Source organism: Micrasema longulum, unplaced genomic scaffold (assembly GCF_059751315.1).
Source record: "Micrasema longulum isolate JH-2025_06_02 unplaced genomic scaffold, ASM5975131v1 h1tg000163l, whole genome shotgun sequence".
Taxonomy (NCBI): Eukaryota; Metazoa; Arthropoda; class Insecta; order Trichoptera; family Brachycentridae; genus Micrasema; species Micrasema longulum.
This window is the reverse complement of record NW_028277368.1, coordinates 570,665-596,398: the sequence shown is the minus strand read 5'-3', so window position 1 is coordinate 596,398 and position 25,734 is coordinate 570,665. Positions and strand designations below refer to the sequence as shown.

General features: G+C 30.9%; 1 protein-coding gene across 2 annotated transcripts in view; it reads left to right on the top strand.

Annotated features, from left to right (window-relative positions):
• Positions 1-9,956: 9,956 nt before the first annotated feature.
• Positions 9,957-25,734, top strand: part of NPF (neuropeptide F) — an 82,497-nt gene continuing 66,719 nt past the window's right edge. Inside the window, exon 1 of one of the 2 annotated variants that reach the window (XM_088242740.1) lies at positions 9,957-10,065. The gene's annotated coding sequence lies outside the window, so the exon portion shown is untranslated. Of the gene's footprint in view, positions 10,066-25,263; positions 25,278-25,734 lie in introns of those variants that run through there. The other variant, XM_088242741.1, reaches the window with a different exon arrangement.

Below are 25,734 nucleotides of genomic sequence, written 5' to 3'. Positions count from 1 at the left end.
ATATAAAATATAACTACATAATTCAATTGAATAATTAAAACTTAACAAATTAGTCAAAGTAAAATATTTTTTAAAAAAACTGCAAAAAAGTAAAAAAAAAAAACATAACATATCTTAGATGACAAATAAAAGATAACAATCAAAGTGAAAAAATCTTATGTTCTAAATATAATTACAACAAAGTGAAATTGAGAATAATTTAACATTAACATAAAGTGGCTAGTATTTAGCTAGGTAATAATGAAAAAAAAAGAAAAATAATGCTACAATTATACTTGATACGTTTTTTGGATCAATATGAAAGCTTAAATAATCTTAATAACACCTTTATTTTATCAGTTGGTTGGAAGAAGTTGGAATTTGGCAATAAATCCACAAATGTACAATTTATATATTAAGAAATAAACAAAAACACATATCCAAGGAGTAAACAAATAAAGTACAAGTACAAGTACAAGTAAAATTTAATAATATATTTTTTAATAAATTCATTCCTTTTCTAAAAACTTACGAGTGAGTCTATATATAGTTCTTTATATTGAGAGTCTATATATCGAGTGAGTCTAATATAGTCAGCAATGATTAAATTACATAATGAAGATACGGTTTAAAGACAGACCAGCGAAGTTATTCTTATTGTATGACTCTGTCAAGTAATAAGGTTTCTGTTTCTCGAAAAATAAGGGTGCGATTTATAATGTAAGAAATACGGTTTATCTTTCTAAGTGCGTATGAGTCGAAATTTCGCGAATATCTAGTTTCAAAACATTTTGTTCAGAGATATGATAATATTGAGCTCATATTATAGCATACGAGAGCAACTTGTTACTTGCATATTACGAGCCTTTTAGTACGTGAACTATTTTGCATTCTAGACACAGGAAAATTTAATGTAACATTTTATAACTATAAACGAAAGTGCATATTGATAGCATACTTTTATATTACTTGTACATATATTAAAGTTTTTTTTCTGGTTATACAGGCTGTTCTTAAAACCCTGTCATATCCCAAACCACGATGATCAGTATGGGTAAGAATACATATTTGCATATTTAAAAAAATATTTAGAACAAAGAAAATTTAAAAAATTAAAATATAAAAAAAACAAATGGTTGCTAACTTCTTCAGGAGAGAAGTGAGAGGAGCGCCGCCAAGTATCAGACTCCCCCCTCCCCCATCCCCCTATTTGTATCTCCCCTGCAGAAGTAAGCAACCATTTGCTATTTTTAAATATTAAAAAAAAAAATGGTTTGAAAAAAAAAATTTAATGAGCTTATATGTCTTCTTGCTCATACTAATCATCGTGGTTTTGGATGTGACGGGGTTTAATGAACACTCTGTATAGGCATGTACAAAAGAAATAGTTTTTTGAAGTTGCTTTGACTGTCTAACAATGAGTAATAATTTAACTTGCTCTAAGACAGCAAATAAAAGAAAGTATGTATTAATTTATTTGAAGAATAATTTAAAATATATATTAATAACATTTTATTAGTTATTAAGATTAACATGTTACAGTTTTGTCATATCTGTAGATGGAGAACATTTTAGATAGTGGAATACTGAAGTCTAGGAATTTACTTGGCTGGTTTAATTGGCCACCTTATAAACGAATAAGATTCACCATTCTGCCAATGTTCAAACATAAATAACGATCAAATATTAAATTTACTTATCATCCTCTGCCCAACGGCGCGGCGTGATAGATAAAAAAAAACAACCTCGAAAAAATTCTTAAACACAAATTTGATTGAGATAAGTCCGCTCCGTAGTGACTGGTTAGTGCGTTTGCCTATTATGACTGAGGTCTAGGATTCGATTCCTGAAAAACTTCACATTTGATACCAATCGGATTGTAGTCTCATGGTCCGTGGTTCGACCCCTAAAATACGACTCTGCCCCGCGTTGAATCCCATTTTCTAATAGTAAGTTATATACAACTCGTTAAAAATGCCCACAAAATTGTAATATTCAGGTACATTCCATCTGCCAGTCTGTAGCACTAACTATGCACAACCCTCTTTCCTCTATCGTTCTTGCTCAAACTAAAATCCTTTTTGTTCATTTATTGATATATTTTACATGCCCCGGAATTTATTTAAAAATAAATCAAGACTCATTTTTTCTGACTGCAGTATGATCCTACTTTCTATTGAATGATGCTCACGCTTACACACACTCATACCCACACAAATACACACCCTCACAACTCTACACTTACTCTCATACAAATTCACACAAACACACTACCAACAAACTACCACAATTTTATATGTATGATTTTTATTTAGAAACCTCGTTGGTCTGTCTTCTAATCTTATCTTTCTTATGTTATTTAATCATTGTTGACTGTTTGTTTTTGTAAAAATAAATAAATCATAAGAACGCAAATGTTTATTTATTGACAATATTCATAAACTTATATTTTTTATTTATTTTATTTATTTCACTTTTTGTACATAATGTTATTTAAACATTGGCGGGCTTATTGCCAAATGGCAATTTCTTCCAACCAACCAATAAAATAAAAGTTTTATTTTTATAATTCAAGTTACAGAACATATTCAATAGAAAAAAATATTTAAAAGCTAAAGATATATAAAAATAGAAATAAACGTATTTGTTTATAAATTAACATAAATCAAAACTATTACTCAATGGGAAAAAGGACAAAAGAGGAAAGAGGAAAAAGGAAATAAGGAGAGATTAAGGAAGAGAAAGGAGATGTTTCTTCAGACGTGATATAAACAGAGATAATGTAATAACATCTTTAATGGTGGATGGGAGATGATTCCACAGTCAAGCCGCGTGGACACTATATGAGTTAGAGAAGAAAGAGGAATTATGGATGGATATTAAGAGAGTGCCTTGAGAATTATAACGAAGAGGTAAACCATGAACTGATAACTGTTGAAATTTTTCACGCAGGTATATAGGAGCTTTAGGACTATGAGGTACATTGAACAGAAGTGAGAGTGAGTGATAGTCTCTCCGCTGTCTAATTTTGAGAAATTTCAGTAGCCTACGATAATCAGAAATGTGGTATAGCCCCCAGGCAGGCGCTATGATCGCCAATGATCGCCAATGCTATGATTGGAGTACCAATGAGGTGCTCTATGCACTATTAGGAATGGATAGCAAAATGATAAAAATGTTTAAGATAAATTTAGATAAACACAATCAATTGCATAAGTAAGACATGAGTATTGAGAAGTCTTCTATGGCAAGCGAAAGGTTTGAAACGTCACGATTAGCAAAACTTTGTATTGTATTTTACGGAAAGTTCCGAAGCAGTGGTAAAGTTTTAATTTGTTTAAATTAAATATGAGGTTTCATTCAAGGGTTGTCAGAACACGATCAATGAACGACGAAGGTTCAAGACTCCGACAACCTGATTATTTTGCAAAGAAAAATCTTTAGAAAATATTGCGGAAGCACCACTGCCCTGGTGTCGTTAGATTGCATAAATACCGTTGCCACATTGTTTTCAATAAAACGGTAATTTAATAACGAACACTACAGTAATTGTTTTGTACCGCAACAGGCCAAGAGGCCAATTACAGTGGTGAATTACATCTTGAGAAAAATAAGGCTTGATAAAAATCACATTTCAACTTATGTGTTTTCACCGGAAATCGTAGCCAACCGGAACCTTCCATGTGTGAACAGAAAATTGTTCAATGTGGCATCCTATCCTCTCTGCCTACTTCTACAGGCATTACTCTTTCCCACTCGGGTTTTTTTCGACGAATTCATGTGGCTTCGTTTAAAAAAAACACACAACAACAAGCTTAATGAAATTATTGACGTAATCTCTCCATAATCTATTTATATATATATTTACATATGCTTATACGTATAAAAAAAATGGTATTAACAGATTATTGTAAAAAACAAATAATAAAAATTAGTTAACAGTAAGTATATATAAGATAATAACATAATATCTGGTGCAAAAAAAATATTTGATACAATAATTTCAGAAAAAGATAATAAATAATAATACACATCAAAAATTTCCTATCAATGTTATTAAATATTTGTGTATAACCACATACCGGCTTTTTTTATGTCTACCGGTTTCGAGACGTGCCCGTCTCTTTGTTAGGACACTAATTAAACCAACATGCAAAACTCACTACATACCTTCACCATAGTTGTTGCACAAAAATTTAAAACCAACACGACATGAATTTTAATAAACAATTAATGAAAATCGGCCTCGTGGTGTGATGGTCAACGCGTTTGCTTACCATGCAAGATGTTTCGTGTTCGATTCTCGACATGGTTGAAGTGAAATCTTTATTTAAAAGGATGTTTTTACACTAAACATATTTCATAGTCCGTCCGTGGACTGGTACCCGAAGCGTGAGACTGATCATCTTACTTTCATGTAACAATAATCAAGATACGCTGCGATAGGTGTGCCAATGCAGTACCCTATGCATCATTTGGTGCGGAAAGGGAATTATAATGATAATGAATGAAATTATTTTATGTCGTGGGAGAAAAAAATTAAAAAAAGGTTGAGGTATAGGGTGACCATAATAAAAATATTGAATAACATTTAGTAAAATGTTTGACCACAAAGTTAATGCTATAAACAAAATTAATATTTGGTAGTTTACTTTTTTGAAAGACGTCACTCCCTGTATTAAAAAGAGATCTTCCATCTCCATACAGATAGTTTCCGTTAGAGAAGTACGTGACATATCTGGAGATGTTCTACACTTTGCCCTGGTCCTTCTCCACACTCGAATAAGGTGATCCAATATACTGAACAAATTAGATTCCACAGAGTAACTGTATGAATAGAGAACCAAATACGGCATTGCACTGTACATTGCACATGAGCGATGCATTTCCACTTTATTTTGTTTATGAAAACATGTTTGTAAAAAAATATTTTGAATTCGTCTAAAAATTTGTAGATAAGGACTGAACTCTACCCCTAATCTCTAGTTGCTCTACTAAATTGTTTGTTATTTTTAAAGTTTGTTGCAACAGAGATGGAAAACATTTTGCGAGGGAATTTTTATTTTATTAATTTTATTTTATTTTGTTGAAATAAACGGCAATTAGTGCCTTTTTCATATCAGTTACATAAACTTTTTAAAACAAACATTTGTTTACAAATTAAGAAGTGAAAAAAAATACAAATTTTAAAAATTACATTACAAGTAACAAAAATATATTTTTTTAAATATTTGGTCATAGAAATATTTTGAACCTTAAAAAATAAAAACTAAAAAAGCAATACATATTAATAAAACAATTATATTCATTTTTATTTAAAACTACTACTTAGGTAACTAGTATAAATATACATACTGATATAAACAAAAACAAAAATAGAAATAATTTGTTTTTTGAAATAAAATCAAGAAAAAAAATGGAAAAAAAACATTAGTAAAGAAATTCAAACCATTTTGAAGAATACTAAATGATAATAAAAAAAGACTATTCTCCAACAAATATATCTTATTGTTCCTTTTTTTTATTTTGATTTAAAAAAAAATTCATAAGCATTCTTCTAAATATTTTTTAAATTTCCGCCAAACTACAAAAGCAGTTTTTTGGCAGGGATTTCTCCCTTTAAAGATTTTGGTAACGTAATATAATAAAAGTGTTTACATGAAAATATAAAAAATCTTAAATATATTAATAAAATAAAAGTTTGTAAAAATTAAACACAAGTAAATAAAGTCTTTTTGATACCGAAATATATAAAAAATAATAAACAAACACTTTTTTTGAAACTCTTTTAAATTGTTTGGTTTCCCCCTTTTTTTTAACACACTAAACTTAGAATTTAAGAAAAAGATTTTTAAAACCAATTTTACTTTATTTTTATTTATATCACTATTCTTAATTTCGTCCGGGAGTCTATTTACAATGCGAGGGAGAATATACGCCCTGGTCCTCTCTCCATACGCATTTCGAGCTCTTTTTTTCTATGAAATTTCCTTTCACTTTTTGGCGCGTTTCATACTTATGTGATATTGGCGTTTTGTAGAAATCCATGAATCCTCTGTTACCAGGCGATAGTATATCATATTCTTTACCGTCAAAACTTTACACATCGGGAAAAGATTTTCGCAGTAATTTTGACAAGTAATCATGTTGGTTTTACTTGCTAACATTTTAAGGAATCTTATTTGTAATTTTTTTATCCTATTTGTATACATTGTAAATGTTAGCCCGTAACAACTCACTCCATATGATATGATTGACTCAACCAGCGCATGGTATAAACAGTTCACGGTGGCCCGTGGAACACAAAATTTTAAATGATGAAATTTTATAAGTACCGCTTTTAGTTTTTGGCAAACACTTTTTACATGTAACTTCCAATGAAAATTATCTTTGATAATCAAGCCTAGATATGTGTATTGTTTGACCATTTCTATGGTTTGACAGGCACAAGGTGATTTTTTCAAATGGAGACGTTCATAATCGTGACCTTTAACATTCAGTATTTTGTTTTGTTTACTTGTATGTGTAGAATGAATAAGCGTCACTTTTGTTTTATTTATGTTCAGTATTATCCCATTACCGTGAGCCCATTTCATGATATTGTTTAAGTCCGATTGAATGTTTTTCTCAACATGTGTAATATCTTTGTCAGCGCACAAGATGCAAGGTACATTTTTCGATAACATTAGGAAGATTATTTACCTGCATTGAGCCACGGAAATTAAAAAAATAATGAAATCCTGTTCCTCGGTCATCGTAAGACTAATTATGGTTTCCATGCGCCTTTACCCAGAATGATTAGATTTGTAAATGAAAATCAAGATCTCAATTACTTTGATTGTAAATTAAGTTTTTTTACAAATATACTGAAAAAATTTTCCCAATAAATTGACAAATTATATATAATTATTTATTTTGTATATTTGAAATATTAACCTGGATTCATAATAACTGTCTAATGTATTAACTTGTCTTTGCTTTTTTTTATGTTTTATTTTTGAACATTGTCCATAAATTTGTTGAATAAAACAGTTTTATGTTTCAGATGATTCAGAGACACTAAAATTCAATTTCCTACTGTAGAACTATATGGAAAACCAATATTTTGCACCCACCCTGACAGAAATCTAACCCAGAACCTCAGGCACTGTAGGCAAACGTGCCAACTACTTTTTATTTAAGGATTTTTCAAGGAGTAAATAACACTCTTTCTGGGTTGAGGTTTTTTTTCAAACCCATCACTATATTTCTCATCCAACTGGACTCCGACAAATTGATACCCCAGTAAAATTTATTCATTTTCAATACCTTATTTTTAATTAACCACGCTTTAAGACAATCGTATCTTCACCATATTTAATTAAAATCTTAACGTAAGGTAACAGTTGCCAGGCGTATTAGAATAATAAATTGAATCATAGATAAAGGTTTGATTAATCTCAGTTATTAACAATAAAAAGGTTTTGAGTGGATTATTAAGCACATAAGGTTGTTAAAATTGCAAGCCAGCTATGCTTATCTCCTACTTTTTGTAATTAGTACAAGTTAACATGTGTAGTTACATATTTTATTTTACTATTCCAAAGTACTAAAGAAATGTGCTATCTTCACTGCATTTGAATAATATACCAACAAACCATATTTATCAATAAAAAGTATCGAATAAATACCTGGAATTTTAAGAGATATGTTTAATTTTGGATGAAAACTGTGCGGAAGATTGTGATATAAGGCGATAATATCGAGCCTATTGTACACGATCGAATATGCTGGCATGAAAATTTTATCAATCCGTGGAGGTGAAGAACAGGTTGTTTCAGGTTCTATGCACGCTACAATACACCAGTGAGCTGTGTCATAAATATGAAAGTGTGCTAATCCAATGGATTTAGAGCCCAACATAAGCTTCTCTGATATTGTATCGATAGTTGAATGTTTGCATTTGCTAGACTTCCTTGCTGGGATGGACTGCTGCGGCACCGGATATCTAACCTCAGATAACGGCTGAGAAAAAAGCCATAACATCATAATCAGCCTATCCGTGGAACATTGCTGGGAATCGAGGTTGTGACAGCTTTGGAGCAGGACGCTTAACAGCCCTTCTTCTTAATTATGTTACCTATTGTATTATACATTTTTGTTTCTCTCTTTTTTGTTATATTATCTTAAAATTAATTTTAATTTTCTCATAAATATGCTATTTTTTTTCTATTAGTTTATGATATTCTTTCCTTTGTTTTTCTGATTTTTTCCAACTTTGCAACGGCTAAATGACGGGTTAAAACAAAATGCTGATTATTCAAATTTTGTATAATACCAGTACATATGGGTGCGAGTTTTGGCACCTTACCAAAGGTCAGAACACCAAACTTCTGAGTTTTAAAAGTAAGTGCTTTAGTAGAATATTAGGTGTAATGTGGTTCGATTTTATAACTAACATTAAAGTCCGAGAACGGATGCAGCAGGCTCCTATAACAAGCGTCTTGAAGATGCGGTGCTGGACTTAGCTTGAACCCAAGTTTCTTCTTTATTAAACCTGCGGGCTCGCGCCATCCTGGAAGGCCGTCGATGACGATCTTTCGACTTTATTCGACGGAACTGAGAGGCGCTGGATTGACGTGGAAGGAAGCGAGAGTGCTGGCTGGGGATATGATCTTCTGGAGGCAACTGGTGATGTCTACATGCTCTACTTCAGAGCGTATGTGGAAAAGAAGAAAAAGAAGATGAAATAGCTGGTTAGGTGTTACACTATCCGCCCAATCGAGTTGGAAACAAATATATTTTTATTATTATAAGATTGTGCTTCTTAACTCAATATCTTGACAAAGATTCGACCCTTCTCTTCAGAGCTAACTGAATACTTATCTACATCAAAAAGCTTTGCAAATGTCAAAAATTAAAGTAACCATATGACAATGCGTATATTATGCATTTCAGATACTGTAGTGCAACTGAAACGTTTCGGTAAGGCAAGGTACATGTTTTCGGTTCTCTCCTGGAATGCAGGATAATCAAGGAATCTCCTTATTCCTGAAGTCTAACCATGATCATATTTGCCAGTTAATCTTAAGTGATTGGAGTTAAAAAGACTCTCTTGAAGAATTTCTCGTGCGAACAACTGTCATATTATTTAGTATTTTATTAAATAAATGTACCCGCATGGAAAGCGAATATTGCACCCCCGGCTTGCTATCTGGAATATAAAATTTATAATAATAATTAATAATTAATACGAAATGCTTTTTAAAAACACCAGCTAGATTGACTTTCAAAAGTTTAATAATAATTAATTTTTTTATTAATCAAATCGATCACCTGGAAACCGATGTTTTCGTCGAAACTGATTTTTTTGTTTTGCATGAAGAGTTTAAAAGTGAATGATAATACAACCTGTTTAAATAACAAATGACAACGAGGGAGAAAATTTTAGGGAAGAAAATATGGAAGCCAAGGCATTTACAGGGCTTATGACCTTTTATTGGCCATTTTAAGAAGCCACTTTACACACTGTGTAACATTCACATGATTGAACATCCATATTTCTTCAATTTTGATAAGTTTCCAAAATACTTTTTTAATTTATCTTCTTTTCTACCAAACAAAAAAGTTAAAAAATAAAATCTTACGTGTTTTGTGCTTCTGTCCCCAAGACTTTAAAAAAACCATGATACTAAACGACGCAACGTTCGGAATCGCTACTATTAATTTTATCAAAGCGATCACATACTTATTTTTGTATTGATCACGATACGCGTGACAATATCGAAAGAGTAATATGTAGCTCAAACGATAAGGTATTTGAAATGCATATTTCAATTCAGTTTCCACGGTTTCATAAATTTCAGTTTATTTTTCCAGAATTTCAGGACGTTCCCGCGCTACCTGTGGATCGAGTGACACGCGCATGCGTGCCGAGCGCCCTCAAGTGTCCCTATAAAGGCTGCAACGGAGTCACCAACTCTCAGAGTTCACCCCACCTGCATCAAGCTACTAGCAGCCTTCGGAAGAACCAACAGAACTAAAATTCTGTCAGCCATCTCGCCAGAGGAAAGAAGTTTCGCAGTTCTTAGACGAAAGTCAATCCTGGTAAGTTCCAAAATTAATTTATTTTTAATTAAAAAAACAAGCCGCTTTAACAAAAACATATAATATTTTAAAGATATTTTGATTTCAATTCAAATGATTAACGCATTTTTTAAAAAATATATCTAAATTCAATATGATAAATTTTAAAATTAAAAAATCTTTCCTATTCTATTCAATGCTCCTAAATTTTTTATCAGACAAAAGTTTATCTTTCATATATTTGTTTCAATTAATAAATTCTGCCGCTTTACGAAAAAAAAAATCATTTGTACCGTATTTGAAGTTTAATTCTAATAATAAATACTAAACGTGATTAGCTTAAAAATATTTATTTTAAATTTTAGTATTTCTTTTAGTTTAATACACCTAAACTATTAAAGAAGTCACATTCGTGTAACAATACTCGCGTTAAATATGTATGTGTGAATAATGTTTGAATAAATTATAAAAATAAAAACGTGTCTTTTTCGAATATTTACCTGCACACGAATATAAAATTTTAGTTACATTACGTTTACTGACATTATTTTTGCCAGGGTCTCGATTACAATGAGAAGTTACGATAATTATCTTTCAAAATCAAATTTTCTCTAGGAAAATTTGTTTTAAAATTTTTTCTTCGCCGGTAACCTGAAATTGAAAATGTTTAAAAATTGATTTATTGAAATATTCTATTTTCATACAGAAAACTCGATTTTGCTTTGTAGACAATTGAAGACTCTGCTAACTTTATTTTATAATACAAGCCCTAGAATCGCGTTTTTATTGCAAAAAAATGTCACTGTCTTAATAAAAAATAATTTTGTTAATTTTATTATTATAAAACGGTAAAATTAAAGGAATTAAAGCCTACAAGACATTACATTATGTATTTCTTGTGTAGGAATCTGGAAAATGATAGCGAGGTATAGGTTTTTGTATATTTTATTCAAATTTAAATAATTTTTCCTTAAAAGCTTTTAAAGAAATTTCAGAGTATCTCATTTGTCGAAATAATTGAATTTAAATCAGAAAATGTTTGTACATGTGTTAATTTTAGCAGATAAACATAATGGAAGGGCATCTCCTCGGTAACTTTATTTGGAATAAATCATTTTAATATTCATATTTAAGTTTCAACTTATTAAAGTAATTTCAGAAGAACGTAAGTTTCAAAAGATTGTGAGTCGGAATATATTTATAATGCATAAAAATACAATAATCATTGCGTTATCTACCAGCTTAATGTGAAAAATTAAAATCAAAGGTTTCAAGAGTAGAATAATATTATTGAGTATGACAAAGTTTTTACCAAATGCATTATCAAATGCTTTATTATTTTTTAGATTATTGATTACAAAGTACTTTACAAAAAACCTTATGAAAGTACGTTTTTTTAACGTAATTTATTTACTATTGTACTCAAAAGATTTTTTTAAAAAATTGTTTTTATTTTATTATTTTATTTTTATTTAGTTCTATGATAAACATAGTTTTACATAATATTTACAACACGATATTTACATCTGTACTTATTCTAACATTATTTATAATTACTGAACGCTTTCAATCTAATCTAATATTCAAACTGTTATTTTATATGTACACTTATATTAGTATTTTTTACATTCATATTCTATACATTTAGTTTTAAATATATTTAAAAAGTTTTATTTATTTTTTATGCTTTCTGGCATTTCCTATAATAATTTTATTCCCTTGTACTTACATAAGGCAGATTTTAACGACATTGTAAACAAAACCATTTTTAAAAGAAATACTCATTTAAAAAAAAAAGGTATTTGCGTTCTTATCATTAATTCAAATATGTCAATTTTGGATCCATTTATTTAAGTCGAAAATAACCGTGAGATAATGTAAGAAACAAGTTGTGATGGAGCATTATTCGAACCTCAAACCTCCTAAATTGGAGTCCACGACACTACCCACGGGACGGGAAATAATGATTTTTTTAGAGAACAATAGCGAAATAAAATATAACAATTTAAAAAAAATCCTAAATCATTTCGGAAATGTAAATAACTTATTCTAACAATACTAACACATAAAATTGTATAATTTAATTGAAGTCATATAATTTTATAATACTAAATATTATTTGTAAATGTAATGGAGAAAAAGAAAGCGTCCCTTTAGAATTATTATGTAATATCAAAAAGGCAATGTATAAGTATCCATAATAAATATTAACAAAATAGCCATGCGAAGGAAAAAAATAAATAAACTGAACTTGTTTACTGATATTGCGAAATTATTTTGATAAATATATTATTTCTGTTTTACCAAAATTTCTATTGAAAGTATTTTGAATAAGTCCAAATGTTGGAAGACCACCAATTGAATTTTAAACTCTTAAGATTTACATTTCGCAGATGGAGACAATTTAAGAGAAGAGAATATGGAGAATGCTTGAGTTTCTATTATTTACTCAATATTGAAATTTTCAGACCATTTCCTAAAAGTCGTAAATGACTTGTGCTTGAAAAAACTAAAATCGAGTTGTGGTAGAGTGGGCTTTGAAACTCGGACCTTTGGCCCGTAAGTCCACAATACTACTACGGGACCACAACCCGGTTAATTTTAATCTTAATAACTACCAAAGGGTGTGAAATCCAATCTCTGTCTAAAAAATTTGGAAAAAAATTCAAAAAATTATCAAACAAACAAACATTGCATATAATAAGTAAACAAAATTTACTGATTATTGGGGAATGTAGAAAACTAGACATTAATAAGGTTTACGACCTGTCATTGGCAGGTTTAGGTCACCACTTGACATACTGTGTAACATTCACCATTCTATCTACCTGACACGCCATAAATGCCTACCCCCCGTAAATGCCTACATTTCCACATTCCCAAATAATTCCTTCGTCTCGGTTGAGATATCTATCAAAAATGGTATTTCCTTTGATACTGTTGAAATATTGGTATCTTTATAATTACTGTTGTTTTTAATAAAACTGCGTGATTCATCATCATGATCATTCCCTTTTCGCACAATGGTGCATAGGGGACTACATTGATACACCAATCGCAGTGTATCTTGATCATTTTTGTCACATGAAGATAAGATGATCAGTCTTACGCTTCAGGTACCAGTCAACATACTATGAAATATTCTTGTGTAAAAAAAACCTTTTTTAACCCTCCGTCGGGTGTAACGTACCGGGCAGGCACTGTTTTGGAAATAGCCGCTCTTAACTATGCATATTAATTTCAACTTTTAAAAAGTAATCACTGATCTTTATAGAAATGTATACTAAGTTAATAAATTAAATTGATGAAAAAAAAAGTTTAATCACTAAATAATAAGTAATATTGTATTAAAACAAAAGTAATCAAATGTTGAAACGAGCATAAACATTAATATTTCAAAATATTAAAATTAGGTAAATTAATTTATCTTAAAATATATAATTCCTCTGTACGTGTGATGTAACCGAACTCCTCCTAAACGGCTTAACCAATTCACGTGCGGGTTTTAGAGAAATATAGATCTTGCGCTGTGCGTGTTCGTAGATATTAAAATCTTCAATCTTATATGTGAAAAATAAGTAAGGAGCATAAATATGTTATCCATAGATCTACCAGGGTTGCATTTGAGGAGAATGCATTCAGAATAAAAATGGAAAAATGTTGTTATTTGAAAAATGTTGTCTATAAAAAAGTTTGTTTTTAAATGTTTACAAACAGCATTTGTTTTTTGTGGATCTCAATCAGATTCTTTCCTTAAATTCGTTAGAATTTCTACCTATTTATTTCTTTTTACTGGATTTTTGGTAACACTTAAATAATATTAAATTCAATTTATTAAAAAAAAACCTATTCCTAGATAAGTACACCCCTCTGTTGGTGAGAAGACCAGAGTTTGACGTTTGCAAAAAGAATGCCGTTTTTAAAAAATATTTATTTAAAGTTTTTTAATTCAACCATAAACAAGTACCTACTTAAATTCAATATTAACAATTTTAATTTTGGAATTTAATCACAAACTAGTACCTAGGTACCTACTTATCAATTAAAAATCTTTTTTCAACCTAATAGCAGGCAAGCCAACGCGCAAGGTTTAGGCAGGACAACGTCTGACGAGTCCACTAGTAATATTATATTATAAGGCACTTAAATGTTACGAAAACCATATAAAATAAAAATTGATGAATTCGACCAACATTAATTTGAAGACTCATGCAGATGGCTTTGTGACAATTTCGACATTCAAATTGAGGCAGTCTTTTCACACCCGTCTCCCCGCGCACGTAACATACATATCTACGTCTTTTAAATGGTAAGAGGATGGGGATTTTTCTCGATTAACCCTACTTACTTACTTATCGGGTCCGGGCTTTAGACCTTGCCACTCCAGTGTGCAGCGACAGATATCGCCTTATCTGTGGCCACCCTCAAATCATTATCATCACAAGTTTACTGCATTTGTGGACACCGCAGCAGATGAGGATCATCTTGCACCTCTCCACAATCACAGTTCATGTCATCTCCCCCCACAAAACCCCACCTCCGTTGATTGTATTTGCGCCTTGACACCCCTACCCTTAATCTATTGAGAACTTTCGACGTAGGGAAGTCCAAATTGTGGGCGGTATTTGTGCTTTTAGATGGCATCATTCAGAGCCTATCGCCGAGTTTCTCTCTCCACAGATCCTCTCTGCGTTTTTCTGCAGAGGTCTCAAAGTCAGTTGTGACTTTGACCCTAGAGAGGAATATTTTTATCCGAACTCGTAGGCCATGGGCTATATTTTATTTTCAGTGGGTAAGATGTCTCCCTCTTTCGCAAATCGGGGATTGTGGGAATCAATGTACAGGTTTGTGTATTTGATTATCAACTTAAGAATATTAACAATGGCCAACATTCAAATGCAGTTTAAGAATTCCTTTTTTTTTTGCTTCGACTCCGGAAAGGAAAGTGCAAATGTTGTGAGACCCCGAAGTCGACTTTTTTAGGGTGGCTTGATGGTCCATTTGCTCGTTCTATCTTTCTCCAGAAGTTGATCTCTGTTTCATCATTTGCGTCCTCACCAGATTGCTCCATTTTTGAATTGAGAACGCATTGTTTAACTATATCTTCATGGTTAAATATCTCTCTTTACCAAAGTCTGTATAGGTTCTTCTTCGACGTCTCCACCCAGTAACTGCCTTATTTCATAAATGTGTCTCGTATTAGAGAAATCACATACTTTGCCGCCCATTTCAACAAAGAATCCTAGGCGAAAAAACTGAAATTTTGACACACTCATATGCAATGTGCCTATGCGGCCCGGCTACCTTGAGATTTTTTTCTTATTTTTGTAAAATATCTATAAAATTTGTGTTATTGTATCATTAAATGAGCTAAATAAACTATTGTGATGTAATAAATAATAAAATTCGCACCTTGAAAAGCATGACGAAATCGGGCGCGGGCCATATAAAATTAATCCCCATATTGTCAGGACAGAAACTGATAAAGGGATTCAACGCAACCCCTAACGACAGGAAGGTACTAGAAAGGACGGGAGCCTACGCTCCTCTAGCAGAGAGGGGGTAATAAAAGTTTCCGACCTGTGCCTGTCAGATCAGGTGCGCCCGACGGAGGGTTAAATAAATATTTTATGTCAACCATGTCGGGAATCAAACCTGAGACCTCGTGTATGGGGCGCTGACCACTATACTACGAGGTCAACAAGTGCGTAATTAGCATAACTTTACTAATTGTAAATGGAGTTCATAAAAAAAATCACCTTAATATTATATTTGAAGCCAAAAACATTAAAAAATAATTTAAAATGTATGTAGAGCTTCAATAAATTATTCATTATTTTCTTGATTACGATTTGTTTTAAACACCTTTCTCTCTGACTGTACGAATTTGTCCTGGTATAAAATAACTCGTATAACTTATAACAGTCGGTACATATTAGGACGTTTTTGAGTAGTTTCGGCGATTTTGAAGTAATTCAAAAAATGTTTCTTGGGTATCAGTTTTTCGTAGAGCTGTCACCAGTTTGATTGCCCAAAATACCCACTCCTTTACAAACTTCAATGTTATTATTATGATAGCAGGTAAGTCCTTCTTTTTGCAATAATTTTGTTGTTTTATTAATGCAGGTTTTCTATTTATTTTTGTAAACATACCATATTGAAAAGATAACTTTTTTTCATCGCAAATCCCTGACGGTTAAATTTGTACCACTGATAGAATTAAGAATAGTCCAGATGGAGCGTAGAATCATATTAGAATACAATGGACTGTGTCTGAAAATCCCCCCACTTTTGCCGCGCGCATGCTCGAAGTCACCGCGTAGTGTTGCCAGATCACAAAAAATATAACCATTACACAAAAGTAACATATATATATTAAAAAAAAAAGAAATTTGTTAATTTCTCTAAAATCTTATTGTACATGCGAAACATTGACTGACACAACAGAGTAGATAAGTAAAGGGTAATTAAATAAGAGTAATTGAATTAATGAACGATGAACTTAAAAAATAAAACAAATCTCATTTTACATAAAATTGATATTTTTAACAATGTTTGAGTATGTCCAAATGCTTGCAGACTGGCTGACTTTCCTCCCTAGGGAGTTGTTCATGTTTAAATTTATTGCAACATAGAGCTTGCATGAAATTTATTGCACTTAAACCAGCCAATGACAGATCATAAGCCCTGTAAATGCCTAGACTTCCATATTCCCTTATCAATAATGTTTTCCCTCTCTGTTGCAATAAATTTACATATGGATATATGTCATGTTAAATAATATTTGATGTTTTAAAGAAAATGTCGGTCAAATGTACACCACGGCGTTGTTTAATCATGGAGAATAAATTTTCGTTAGAACCCTCATTAGATGGGTAAAGTGCTAGTCCATGATTGGAAAGTTTAACTAAATTCTCAGATAGATACCGAGGTGCCGGGCTTCGAAAAATGTTTTATAAAAGAGAAAAAAATTGAAAGTTTATGCACAGTCCAAAAGAAAGCCAGTTTATGTCTTTTCGAGAGAAAGACATTAACGATTTTTTTCGAATGAAGAGTTTAGTAAAACTTTTTAATAATTTTCTCATTCGTATAAATAATACCCTTTTAATAAGAACATATCAATACAGTCTGCCCGGTAGTTTTAAATTTCCCTTTGTTAAGTAAACTTTTTGTGATATTGCCTTTTAGAAACTGAACTTATAATAGAGTTTTACATTAAGATAAATGACCTTTTGTGTCATAAAAACATTTCTTCTCAAAATGAATTAAGCAAATTATGTTTCGCTTTATTGGTTTCCAAAACTTTCGTCGTACTCTTTGTACTATTTTTATTCACTCCGTTTTCCTCCTTTTATCAGCAGGTAAGCTAAAATTCCACTAAATCAATTAAAACCAGTAGTGTAAAAAAATTGACTACCCTGGCAACACTAACAAAATGTTCATTTTGTTTTCTTTGACAATCTGACATTGGATTTTTTTTTTTTTTGAGTAATGCTACTTTAACGTGAAATGTGATCCCATCCCGTTTCTTGTTGATCCCAGCAGCGTTTCTACACTTTAAAATGACACAACACGGCATAATTGAATTCAAATCGGGAGAGGCGTACTGTGCGACGTCTACAATGGAACTAATGGGTCAAAACGTAAAACTGCTCGTTTAAGAGTAGTTTAGTCACCTTTTGTTTGATGCGCGTGCGCGGTTTCTGAACTACTCTTAATTCTATGGTACCACTATTATTTTTCATGATAAAAAAAAATGCAAAATCGTTTTCAAGCTTTAAATAATATATAAATTTGTTGCAACAGAAAAGGAAAACATATTTGAAAAGGAATATGAAAGTCTAGGCGTTTAAATGGCTTACGACTTGTCATTGGCTGGTTTATGTGACCATTTTACACACTGTGTAACATTCACTATATTGCCTATGTTTGAATATTCACATTTACTCAACTTTTCCGTCTGTTGACAATTGTGAAGTAAAAGAACTGAAAAATTTATAATGTGAGTGAGATTCATCTGGCTGACCCTTTTACTTCACAAAAGCCAACAGATAGAAGAGTTAAGGAAATGTAAATATTCAAACATTGGCAGAATCGTGAATGTTATACAGTGTGTAAAGTAGCCACTTAACCCAGCCAATGAAAAGTCATAAGCTTTGTAAATGCCTAGACTTCCATACTCCGTCCTCAAAAATGTTTTCCCTCTCTATTGCAGTAATTTCAATAAGAATGACTCCCTAGGGACGAAATACAGCCAGTCTGCAAGCATTTCGACATACTAAAAACATTGCTGTATAAAATATATCTTTGAAAATTAAAAAGTTCAAACCTCTACTAAATCTATGTTCAGGGATCAAAAGGTTAACAGATACCTTCAAATTTAAAAATCTAACTCATAAAATTTAAAATTTAAATTCCGAACTTGTCGAACCTTCTCGAACACGGTAAAATTCTTTATTTAAAACGTAAATAATTCTTTTTTAAATACAGAATTTGCCAAACTGATTGATGTTTATTTTCTCAATTTTGTAAATACGCTTTTACGCCTTTTTTGTGAGCTCAAAATTAATCTGAACACACCCATATAAAGTCTAATCAATATGATAATTTATTTATATTATTTAAATTTAAGCCCTACGAAAAAATATATAACTATTTTGTTGAACTTCTTTAAAATAAGTCCTTTGTCCGGATTTAAATGGCATTTTTAATTTAGATTTTATATTTTTCAAAAATTATTATTTCTATAGTTAGGAGGAAATACAGTATGACTTAAAAACGTATTTTCTTCCTGGATTATGGTACTAAAGCAATTTTTTTACAGACCATAAATATTTTGTCCAGGACGTCGAGAACCTAATGCGTTGTAAAGTAGCAAGCGTGGTTAAGGCTTTCAGGAGGCATCCGCAATATCCGCTTGACGACAGTTGTCACCGAAGTTTGGTGCGTCCGTTCTCTTATTACTTCATTCCTCACAAAGTTAAACCACCGCACACCCAAGATTCTTCTGAGACACCTGTTCTCAAAAGGCTGAATTTTACTGTTTTGGGCCCTAGTGAGGAGCCACGATTTTTTTTCAAATAAAAAAAAATATAAATATTAGCGTTTTAATAATTTACCCAAGTATTTCAATTTTGGTGGCCTTTTTCAACGAGTTGTAAACAACTCACAATTAGAAAATGGAAATCAAGTTGGGGTAGAGTGGGGTTAAAACCTCGGACCTCTGATCCGTGAGTTCGCAACACTGGCCACGGGACCACAACCCGATTATCATCCGTAGAAGAGAATAAGTGTTATGCAGGCGTTATATAGTCAACATTCGGTTTTCAATTAGTAAATATCTGATCTCCAGACAGCTTTCATACTGTTGAATGAGGCGCCTGCTACTCCTAACCGCACTTGCACTTTTTTAAAGCTGCCATTTTTTGTTGATTATATATTCTGCTACTGCTAACTGTTTGTTGGCTGTTTATGTCTGAATTTCGGGTCGAGAACCGGACTTTAGAGGACGCAAAGGAGTTGGCAGCTGATAGAGATGCATGGAGGCTCTTTGTGGATACCAAATGCTCCAACTAGGGAGCGGACATAGAATGATGATGATAAATAAAACAAAAAAATAGTCTCCCAAATTCCCTTTTAAAAAATGTTTTCCATTTCTGTTGCAACAAATGGATATATGAGAGTATATTAAATTAAATTATTTTTGTCTTAAGGATCATTAACAAAGTGTTTCAGGTTAACGAATGCATTGACATAATGATATTTCTAATGAGTTGTAGTATTGTATATATATTATTTTTAAGCGTCCCATCTTTCGTGAGTTTGATTTCTGTCAATTATGATTTCTGAAAAATAAAAGAAAAGTCCAAAACCAGTCTCGAAGATGTCACAAAAGCGAAAAAACTAGTCACTGGATTTTCTAAATTTGTGGACTTAAGTATCACTCGTCGTTTATTTTTATAATGAAAAGAAAAACATAAGATAAAAATTTTCTATGTCGGTATCAATTCCGTTTTGAAAAATTATTTTTCATATTTATTTACGTCCGTGAACGGCATGTAAAACTGGACTTTTTTTGGGTTTTAAAGTGGTCTTAGCTCCCAAAAGAAACAATTTAAAAAAAAAAGAAATAATGGGAACACGCCAATAGTGAATATCTATAGTGTGAAAAAACTTTACGACTCTAGTGCCATAATCTAGGGAGAAAATACGTGAATATGTTTGTGTAAATAAAATTCAGACTGCGATTCGTCCTAACAAATAAATAAACAAGACATCATACTGTTATCCGGTTGACGATAAAGCGTCTTATTACGCTGTTTTTTCGTCCGTGCTCACTCTGTTTTTATTCTTACTCTGCCAGTTTCAGTTCAATACATAAGTGTTGAAACCCATCGAAAATTAAAATCGCAAGCAAATTCCAATTCAGGAAATCAAATTTATGAATAAAAGCATCGTATGCGACTCCCTTCGAGTTTGAACAAAGTTGTATTATACCTAAGTATTGATAAATTGGTTTTCTTTGCTAAAACGAAACATTTTTAAACCGGATGTACTTCCTCTTAAATTAAAAACAGACCGCGGCATTCAAAAAGATTTATTATCAAAGTCGTAAACGAGAGAATTGCCATGAAAATATCCCAATAGAAATGTTAAATATTAGGTATCTGGGACATTTTTTTAGAAGTAAATGAACAGACAGTTATTTTATATAATTAAACGTATTTACGTTAACACAAGTATTTTCCGTTTTTACCTTAATTTAAAAATGAGCACCAAATTCAAAAAAAATAAATTAATACTGCAACGGTGCGTTCGTGAAAAATCAATAAATATATTTAAAAAAATGAAATTCGGAAGAGTCGCGAATTTATCTTCCCAAACCCGCGATCCACCATTCACAAAACCAATCGCCACCTGTTAGGCTACAACGCTAGAACAGGAGAGTTTCGTATGGGCTCGAAGTTTAGTATATCAATCATGGAAAAAAGCTTAAAGGTATTTGAATTGTACATACGAGTACAAAGTTTAGACATGTTTATAACTAGTATAAAGTTTAAAAAATAAATAAATTAAAATATAATTTAATATTAGGACATTTATATATTATAATGTTTGTACTATTTTAAGACCGAAAAAAAAAAGAAAATACGTATTTATATGGATCCTAACTGCGTATTAATTACAACTTTTTAAAAATTAATTTAATACCTGATTTAAAAATTTATTTAAAATACCACCTTTACTATTTCTTGTTAAAAAAATTAGTTTCATTATTGATGTGAAACATAATCATGAATAAATAAAAATGGCGTCGCGTTGAACTCGGAAGTTTTTGGAAAATATCATCTGGAGTGTTCCATATAAAGTCATGGGTCATCTGGTTTGATTATCATCAGGTTCAGTCAATCGGTGCTTCCATTAAAAGCATAACTCCATAACCCGGAAAGGTGTTCAAAATAACACATCAATATAACACGAACCCTATTTTTGTTCATTTTTTTAATGTAGTTGTAATTATCTTTTTGTTGTGTATTCTTGTTTTTTTTATTTGAAAAAACGGACACACCTGTAAACATTCAATATAGTGGTTGGTTCAACCATTAATTCTTGTACGAGGTAGAGTTCGGAGTGAGAAAAAAGTAAAAAGTGAATTTAAAACTTCACGAAAAATCAACAAATGGCAGAAATGTGGGTGTCCAAATGTTTGTATACAAAGCATCCATATTAAAATAGAGATGTAAATGATTTTTTAGGAGGAAATATTGAAGTCTAGGTATTTACAAAGCCATAAATATTTTTACTGTATTTTTTTTAACAGAGACGAAGCCTTTAAAAAATATCTAAAACTGATATCAATTAATACCCCCAGGAAAAAATCCAGAATTTCTCGAACAAAAATTTAGATGCAACCAAAATATTTTCAATTAAAATAATTGATAAAATGTTTATCTCCCCACTAAATTTCAAGGAATAAAAAATATGTAATAAATTATATTCTTTCTTGAAAAGGAATAAATACAAAAATAAATTTGACTGTGCTAAAATGCAAATTATTTGGTGCCTTGTAATATAATATTTACATAAATTAAGGTACTCAGTAGTTTGGGGATCTGAAATGATCTTGTTTAAATACTTGAAGGTCTTGTCGGGTCCTGAGGGATCCATATTATACGTAAATATTTAAAGTTTGAGAACTATTTAACTTTATTAGTGCCTGCTATTTTAGAGTTAATATGTGATTCAGTATCAAAAGACAAAATAAATTTTATTTTAAATCATTTCACAATAGTTAAGTTACTTTATCAATACGTGATGGTATGAGAAGCAAGCTTAGAAATTAAAGGAGTTACAGAGATATTTGAGAAAAAAATTGATAAAATAATAATGAGATTTCTAATTGAACGTAGGTAGATATGCTGAAAGCAGCCAGTTGACAAATGAGATGTTGATGTTATCGGGTGCAGTAAGGTCAATTATATCTTCTGCCAAAAACAACTAGACTACAGTCATACGAAAAACCGTATTTATCACCTCCTGAAAATGGTGTCGATGACAAAAACGGCATTTCTCAATTCGCAGAAAACACCCACAGCACTAGAAAAATCTTACGGTACTTTAAAAATACATAATTAGATTCTTGTTGGTTATATTCAAAAAACGAATCATTCATTATTTATCATTTGTTAAAGTCAACAACATTCCAACTGTAGTGTAATCTTGATTTTTCACTCTTTTTACAAAAGTGCCATTATTTCAGTTTCACTTATCTATGGCTAACTGGTTTATGCATAACTATGTTCAATTATGCGTCACCAACTAAATGAAGAATTCTTAGTTTGCGGTGTCTAGTAAAATAATTTAAATCTATTTTTGCAAGATTTACAGACGGTTTTGAATAACGCTATTATTTAGGTAGGTAGGTTATTATTTATAGTTAATTTTGGCATCAATAACTAATTTTCCGTTTGTTTCTAATACTCTTATAAATATGTATTTTAAATTTACAAAGTATTTGTACTTTAATTTTGTTATATGTAAGGTTTTATCGAAAATTCACATATGTATTTTGTTATAAGTATTGAGTAGACTTTAACATTCTTCCACCGAAGATAACAACAATAAAAATTAAAGCAAAATCAGAATGAATAAAATAACACTATAAAGTATTACATTATGAAAAAAATCATTCATGTGTGACACAATTATCATTCATATATCTTTTTTAATAAGTATAACTTTCACTCTTTTCTAAAGAATAAAGTTATTATTAATCACTGAAATTACTTGGCTTCATTAACAGGATATCCTCTGATTTTACTAATGTCCTTCCAGTCAAAACTCTTTATTGCTCAACTGTTCGCCCTCTTTTAGAATATGCCTCCGTGGTCTGGTCTCCATTCTATGTCAATCGCTTAAATCACATTAAATTAGTCCAACATCGTTTGCTTCGAAAAGTAGCGTGGACTAGAGAGAGGTAATTATTCTTATGTTGATATAGAGTCAATGTTAAATATTTCCAGTTTACAAAAACGTAGAACTAATATTGACTCCATATATATATGTTCGGCATATTAAATGGTATAATCGATGTTCCATCATTACTGGGACAAGTAAAATTCAATATTCCGAGTCGTAGGTTGAGAAACAATGAAGTACTGTTCACCGATCAGCATAGAACAAACTATGTCCAATGACCCGTCTTGGTCGTATTGTTAACTCAAGACAGGATCTGGACTTTTTTGGTTTAAGTTTACAACGATTTTAACGAGCACTAAATAAATAGTAAAGATCTTGTCTTGATGTCCCTTATGTTTATCAATGCTTTTTTTCTTTTTTTAAAAATGTTTTTAACTATTTTTTTCATTATAATATTTAAACCCTATAAATTGTAAATATAGATAATGTCCGTTAATAAATAAATAAATAAATAAATAAACAAATAAATAAATAAATGAATAAATTAATAAATAAATAAATTAAAAATTTAAAAAAAAATTTAAACCTTGTAAATTGTATATATGGACAATGTCCGTTAATAAATAAATAAATAAATAAAACAAAAAACAAATAAATAAAAAAATAAATTAATCAATAAATAAATGAATTATATTCATTAAGATCCCAGACACAAGACTTTAAGGGAAATAAAAAAAGGTTTTAAGAAAAAAGGAACAGAGTTAAGTTAATAACAATATTTAGTAACATTACATACAAACAATGAGCATAACAGTGTATGAGTAAGTGGATTGTGCTATAAATTGAGCATGAATAACATAATTATTTTAACAACACTTAAAAATAGTTAGTGGTTTACAACATAAAATGTCGAACATAACCAAAATTCCACCAATTCATCCTACACGATTATGTACACAAGCTTCTACGAGTATCCACTGATAAAATAAAGAAGTTAACTTAAACCTTTTCCAATCATTACAATAAATATCTTAACAAATTATATACGTAAGTTTTCATAGTGATACAATGTATTAAAACAGAGATGAATAACATTTTAAAGAAGGGAATATAGAAGTCTATGCATTAACAGGATTTACGGCCCGGCTTAAATGGCTTCTACACATTGTGGAACATTCACCATTTTGCCTATGTTTGAGCATCTATATTCCTTAAATTCTACCACCAAACTCAAAATTTAGTTTGGTAATTTTTGTTTAAAACCACTGATTTATGTTACAATCAAACAGCTGTTACTGTTAAACTATTCGTAGTCAGTAAACTTGTATTAAACTATTCGTAGTCAGTAAACTGTACGCGTTTTACGCGTTGAGGTCAAGTATTTCGAACGGTTTTAGACTCTGTACACTTAGAGACATCTGTTAGAAGCTTGATGAAACACTAGGATACGAGAAACGATTAAAGTTATCCGCACGAAAGCGGTTTAAAAAAGAAGTTTCTAAAAATTGCCTATAGTTAATATCGCGGCCTGCTGTTAATAATTGCCATTGCAATACCCGGCGGCACAGAAAATTAAATAATCTTAAATGCAAATTATTATGAAACAAAAGCTCTGTAATTAGTTTAACACAATGTTTGTTATTTTATAAGAACACAACTACAGTTTCGGGAGAGTACTCCTCCCATCGACGGGTGATATAAAACTAATCTAATCAATACAGAATATTGTTCACTGTGTCGTTAAAGATTCCATACAAAAACACACGAATTAATCAGTAACATCTAAAGCAGCGTGGTTATTCCACGTATCTAAGGTAAAGCATATACATTTATAAAGAGAGTTATATAAAGTACAGATACGAAAACATTATCAATGAGGTAAAGATTGTTTAGTGAAATTTAGTTCTTAAAATTTAGCACATAAGTGGAAGTTACAATAATTACAACTAAGATTTGGTATGTGGAAAGACATCCACTTGGCTAAGAAGGTGTTATTAGACGCGGGTCCATGCTACGGAGTGTGGGTCTGGTGTCACACTGCAAAGGGAACATAGTCAATAAAGGCGAGCGATGATTAAATGTGTGATTATTAATTAAGTTCTTGAAATTAAAATTTTTGTGAATTTCTATCATTTCTAGATAATTCATATTACTGCCTTTGTTATTTGCTTGGTGCAGGAGTAGATTGTGATTATGGAATGAGTGTTAATGCCGATTCATTTAATAATATACAATATTGTTTTCTATAGCTAGTATTTTTAACGCCACATA